Below are 6853 nucleotides of genomic sequence, written 5' to 3' on the forward strand. Positions count from 1 at the left end.
TAATACAGTGGCGTCTATAAGCCATAAAATATTGAAAAGCATAAACAAAATATAACACTAATTCTAAAACCTCAACCTCCTAATGCGCCCACTAACTAACTAAAATACAGGAATACAGACAATCACCAAACACTAAAAACAGACAGGGCTTGTGCAAACTATAGCAAATAAATAATGAATTTAGCGTTAAAGTGCCAACTATTACTGAAGCAGTAAAGTGCCAAGTGCCAATTCAATTGCTATATGTCATATACTCATCACGGTTCAATGCAAAAGGTGGGAATGTCCTTATATGGGGTTTAACTGGAGCGGGGGTTTAGGCCAGGAATCACTGTCTCTTCTTGTCTTCGTGCGTATTGCCTGCAATCATAGAAACTAGAACCAGTTCATCTGTTCAGGTATATTTCACATATGAGGTTTAGGACCGTGGGTTTATAAAGGTAACGTTGCATAGAAGGACACTTACTCGCCCGCCAGACTGTACGTCTGGCTTTGAGGGTGTGAAGCGCGCAACGTTATCGCCACTGGACCTCTCCTCCGTTCCTTGGTTCGTCTGTCTGTCCTCCCCGTCTCTGCTGCTACTGCGCCGTCTGCTCACCGTCCGCTGCTGGTGGCTTGGTACGTGCCGCGATCACTGTATTCCCCACCTCTGCTCCGTGGTATGTCTGCTCCTCCTGTGCACAACCGTCCCTTCTGGCTGTCACTTCCACACTGCCCTGTATGCCTGTCTCTCTGCTGTCCAAGTGGCTCGCGCTCACTTTTGAATAAGGTGGGCCACACCCTACTCCGCCCTCATTCGCTCTGCCACCAGCGTGACCTGGGGACATTGGCCGTCCGCTGTCACAAGGCCAATGTCACACAGCCTATAGGGGAGTCCAATGTCAAGTGGCTCGGGGACCGGGGGGAAATACATTGTCAACCATAAAACATGCAGTGCAGAAATATAGTTAAGAGAATGATGTTTTTAAGTGCGTAATACAGGTTTTTCATCATCAATAAAAAATGTTACAATTTGGTTTCACCCCCCTGCTTTGACCCTGTCACATCCCCCCCCACTTTTCCGTTGCCAGTCCCTGCAACTGTCCCTAATCATGTCCATACCTCTGGGGTGGCTGGCCTATATTTGCTCTTCCCGAGCGCCGTGGCTCATCTGGTGCTCTCGGGACGGAGAGAAACCCATAATACTGCGGCGTTGTTGCTTCTACCTGCTCGGGCTGCACTACAGCTGGGGGGTCCTCGTGGGGCGACCTGGGGGCTACACACACTTTCAACGCATTTCTATGTATGGTCTTTTCTCGCCCCCCCTTCTCGGGTCTGACTCGGTACACCAACCCCGTAGCTCCCACCTGTTCCATCACTGCGTAAGGCTCGGGGTCCCACCACGTACTCAATTTCCCCTGGCCATCTCTCTTCCTATTTCGAATCCACACTCTCTCTCCTGGTAATAGGGGTGTAACACCGGCCCTACGGTCATAAACCTGCTTTCCCCTCTTGGCCGTTTCTCCCATCCTCTCCCCTGCGGTCCTATAAGCTGTCGCCATTCTCTGTTGGTGGTCCTGTACCCAGCCACCCACTCCCATGCGCTCTTGCGCTGACTGCACTCCTAACTGGACATCTATAGGGCGCCTCAAATGTCGGCCAAACATTAAGTAGGCGGGGGCATAACCCGTAGCACTATGGATCGTGTTGTTATAAGCATGAACTAACTCGGGTAAGTGCTCATTCCATCTTCCTTGTTTATCAGTGTCTAGTGATCGCAACATGTTCAGTAATGTCTGATTAAATCGTTCCACTCCACCGTTCCCAGCCGGGTGGTACGGAGTGGTGCGACTTTTTGCAATACCATAAGTCTGACATAAATGGTGCATTAACTCGGACTCGAAGTTGGGGCCTCGATCTGAGTGGAACCGGGCCGGACAGCCGAACGGCTGGATAATATGCGTCCATAACGCACGGACAGTGGTGTGCGCAGTCTGGTCTCGGGTGGCAATAGCCCAACTATAACGGGTGAATAAGTCAGTAGCTACCAGAATGTTTTGCCACGCATCAGCAGGCCTACCTAATGTGAGGAAATCAATGGCTATTACTTCTAGTGGATATGAGACTTCAAAGGGTTGTAAGGGGGCCCGAGGCTCTGACCTGTTCCTCTGCAGGCTGCAGGCGACACAACCCTGTTGTAACTGACGCACCGCTCCCTCCATGCCTGGCCAATAGAACCGACGTCGCAGCTGGGCCAAGGTCCTCTCCAACCCAGCATGCGCCGCGGCCGTGTGGATTCCTCTCCATACCTCCTCTCTGCGTGAACCTGGACAAATGATCTGTGAGTATTGTTCTTTGGTATAAGGATCGGTCACCTTCCTATATAACACATGATTTCGTATAATCAGTTTGTTCCACTGGCGTAACAGTTGCCGCGCTCCCCGAGTCCAATTCTTCCTCTCCACCATATTAGGGGCTCTCCCCCGTTCCACGCACCTCTTCACCACCTGCACATCTGGATCCCGATCCTGCGTCTCTCTCCACTCATCCTCCCGGGCTGCTGGCGTCGATTGTACAGCCGCCACATCTACAGGCTGCACTGGGAACCGCGATAGGGCATCAGCGTTGGCGTTGTTTTTGCCCGGTCGATACTTGATGTCGAAAGTAAACGACGCAAGTTGAGCAGCCCACCGTTGTTCCACAGCTCCCAATCTAGCCGTTTGGAGATGCGCAACAGGGTTATTGTCCGTGAATATTGTGAATCGAGCGCCAGTGAGATAATCTTTAAACTTCTCGGTCACGGCCCATTTAAGGGCCAAAAGCTCCAATTTGAACGAGCTATAATTTGCGTCATTCTGCTCGGTCGGGTGGAGACTGCGGCTTGCATAAGCTATTACACGTTCGTGACCGTCTTGGACCTGGGCTAGAACCGCTCCCAACCCACGGCCACTCGCATCAGTGTAAACCACAAAAGGCTGTGTATAATCCGCATACGCTAACACCGGGGCTTGTGTGAGGGCACTCTTTAACGCATCAAACGCCCGCTGGCACTCCGAAGTCCACTCGACTTTACACTGGTGGGATTTTACGTCATTTGGGATTCCTACCAATAAGTTGTTTAAGGGTCGTGCTATAGCAGCAAAAGAGGACACGAAACGCCTATAGTAACCCGCTAGACCTAGAAACGCGCGGACCTCGCGGACCGTTGAGGGTGGTGTCCAGTCCCGCACTGCCACCACTTTCTCCGGATCGGGCCGCACTCCCTCTTTGTCCACGACATGGCCCAGAAATTGCACTTCCCTCCGCAGAAGTTTGCATTTGTCTAACCGCAGCTTCAGTCCATGTCTCCACAGGCGTTGGAAGACGAGCTCGAGGTGCTGTAGATGAGAGGAGAAGTCAGGTGAATATACTATAATGTCATCAAGATATACCAGCAAGGATTCTGTCACCTGACCACTCAGACACTGCTGCATCAGCCTCTGGAACGTCGCGGGCGCATTACAAAGCCCGAACGGCATGCGTTGAAACTCGAACAGGCCCAGCGGGGTCGTAAAGGCGGTCTTCTCCCGGTCCCGGGGATCCATTCCTACTTGCCAATACCCGCTGGCCAGGTCTAACGTGGAGAACCATTGCGCCTTCGTCAGGCTGGTGAGCGTCTCTTCTATCCTGGGTAGGGGGAAGGCGTCCTTGTGCGTCACGGCGTTAAGTTTCCTGTAGTCGACGCAGAACCTCCAGCTGCCATCTTTCTTCTTGACCAGTACGATAGGTGCCGCCCACGGACTGCAACTCTCCTTGATGACTCCCTTCTCCAGCATCTCATTCAGGAGGGTCTTCATCTCCCGGTACATGGAGGGCGGCAACGGCCGGTGTCGCTCTCGTATGGGTGCCGCGTCTCCGGTCGGTATCTGGTGTTGCACGACGTCCGTCCGTCCGAAATCCTCGTCATGGATGGCGAACACCTTCTTCCACCGACACAACATCTCGTGTAACTCTCTCTTCTGCGCCTCCGGCAGGTCATCACGCTCCGTCAACACTTCCATCTCTTCGGGCAGGGTCTTCAGTGGTCCATCATCTTCCACACTGATTACGGCCACTTCCACCTCTCCGTCGGTCCCCAGGGACAGGCTCAGGTCCCTGCCGCCTCGGACATCCGCTTCTTCCACCGGGTACAGCCTCCCCAGCTTCTGGTGGCGGTCCAGGACCAGACTATATGCGTGTGGGTTGCACACTCGTATGGGAACACGTCCGTGGCGCACCGTGACGAGGGCACGGGCCACTCCCAAATCTTTTCCATCCGGCAAGGCTTCCATCAAGGCCTCGTAGTCCGCTCCATTTGGTCCTCTCCAAGCGCGGCCCCAGATCATCACTTCACTCTGCGCGGGGATTCGAATCTTCCGCCGGCCGACCGGCCACACATAACCGATGGACCCATCTTCGTTCGTCACTGCCTCCACCCTCCTACAGGTGGCGAATGCGTCCTTCCACAGCGTCCTTCCCTGCTGACATGGAAACACAGGCCTCCCAGGCCATTTAAAGAGGGCATGCCATACAGCGTTCACGACATTCATCCCAATAATCAGCGGTTGAGTACAATGTTCATCTTTCACGATTACAACTCCTCTCCCTGGGATCTTCATTCCCTCCAGCTCTAGGTCCAATATGGCATAGCCAGTGTACGGTAAGTCAAGACCATTAGCGGCGCGTAATTTAAAAACAAGGGGCCCATTTCCCAACGTTAGGTGTGAGAATTTTTCCTCAAATAAGCTTTGCTGCATTAATGTGACTTGTGACCCAGTATCCAGTAACCCCCTTAAGTGGACTCCTCCCATAGTGATCCCAATAGTCGGACAGTCCCCAATAAACACTTCATTAGCCCTTGATCTGGCGAGTGCGCGCTGCACCCCTGTCTCCCGGACCTCGGCGACAGGGCGTACTAGTTTAAATGATTGGGGTCAGATTTACAAAAGCGAGCAATGTGCCCAGACTGCCTACAGCTCCTACAGATCGGCCTACCTCCCTCATCCCACTCGTTGCGTTGGTACGGCTCCCGGCGTCGTTCAGATGGAGGCGAACCGCGAGGTCGTGTATCGGTGGTGTTGGGTCGAAGGAGCGGTCTGATCTCTTTCATGAGCTCCTGCGTAAACCCCTGCATTTGCGATTTGACGTCTTCCATAATCTCCTGTTTCAGTTTCTCTCTCCATTCAGATTCCTGTGAGGGTGTCGGGATAGAGACAGGTTTAACAGCATGGCACAAGATTTCAGCAGTCCCTTCTCTTCTATGTTCAGTGTCTAGTAGGAAGGCCTCATTTTTTAGGGCGGCGAAGTCTTCTGTGGGGTTTCGACGGGCATATATTCTTAAGGCTTGACCCAGAGGGCCTTCAGACAGTCCTACAAGTAACTGCTCTCGCAGAATGGCATCGGAGGGAGCGGTGTCTGGGTCGAGCCGCCGCAGCCCGCAGAACAACTCTCTAAGCCTCAAAATATAAGCCTGCACACTTTCGCCTGCGCGTTGCGCACAGCCATAGAACAAGGCACGAGCTTGGGAAGCAGAAACAGATGTTTTATACAACGTGTCTAAACATTTAAAGACTTTGGCCACTGTATTGCGATCTTCCTTGTCAATTACACTAATTTGTCGCTTAGCTTCCTCAGTAAGGGTCTGTACTACAAAAGCAACTTTTTTCTCCTCTGTTAAATCCTGAGTGCCCAATAATCCTTTAATCTGTTCTCTCCATTCCCTGTATTTCTCCTCACCTTCTATGCCCGAAAACTTAGGTAGCCACGGTGCCCCTGGATACACTGGCATCATCATCATTACTTTCTTGATTCAACCAAACAAAACAAAACAAAAAGCAGCAAAACAGCAAAATTTCAATACAGTTTCTCTTAGGGATTTTGTGTTGTTCTCTACCCAGTCCTGCCGCGCTACGCCAAATATGTGACGGTGGCCAGGTTGTCACATGTAACTTGCCACTTCTTTTTAGAATGCTGACACTCTTTACTTTGTCTCAATAATAAATAAATAACAATACACATTAAACTCACAACAATAAAATATCAGTTGCACGGTAAAGTGCGGGGTGCGTAATTACTGTGAGAATAATACTGTTTGTTAGGTACTGCAAGACTACGCCACCTTTTTATTTAAGAGGTAGGGTCCTCTGTAACACTCTTTCTTAGGCTATTCACAGGTTCGAGTTTACCCAGGTAAGTACAATACTTTTAAATGAGAACAACACTTCAACACATATCCCTTGGAGAAAGTTGGACGGAAACAGGTTTGTATAAAAAGGTAATCTATTTTATTAAGCTAATACAGTGGCGTCTATAAGCCATAAAATATTGAAAAGCATAAACAAAATATAACACTAATTCTAAAACCTCAACCTCCTAATGCGCCCACTAACTAACTAAAATACAGGAATACAGACAATCACCAAACACTAAAAACAGACAGGGCTTGTGCAAACTATAGCAAATAAATAATGAATTTAGCGTTAAAGTGCCAACTATTACTGAAGCAGTAAAGTGCCAAGTGCCAATTCAATTGCTATATATGTCATATACTCATCACGGTTCAATGCAAAAGGTGGGAATGTCCTTATATGGGGTTTAACTGGAGCGGGGGTTTAGGCCAGGAATCACTGTCTCTTCTTGTCTTCGTGCGTATTGCCTGCAATCATAGAAACTAGAACCAGTTCATCTGTTCAGGTATATTTCACATATGAGGTTTAGGACCGTGGGTTTATAAAGGTAACGTTGCATAGAAGGACACTTACTCGCCCGCCAGACTGTACGTCTGGCTTTGAGGGTGTGAAGCGCGCAACGTTATCGCCACTGGACCTCTCCTCCGTTCCTTGGTTCGTCTGTCTGT

This window comes from Gymnoscopelus microlampas (assembly GCF_963454915.1).
Source record: "Gymnoscopelus microlampas genome assembly, chromosome: 13".
NCBI classification, from domain to species: Eukaryota; Metazoa; Chordata; class Actinopteri; order Myctophiformes; family Myctophidae; genus Gymnoscopelus; species Gymnoscopelus microlampas.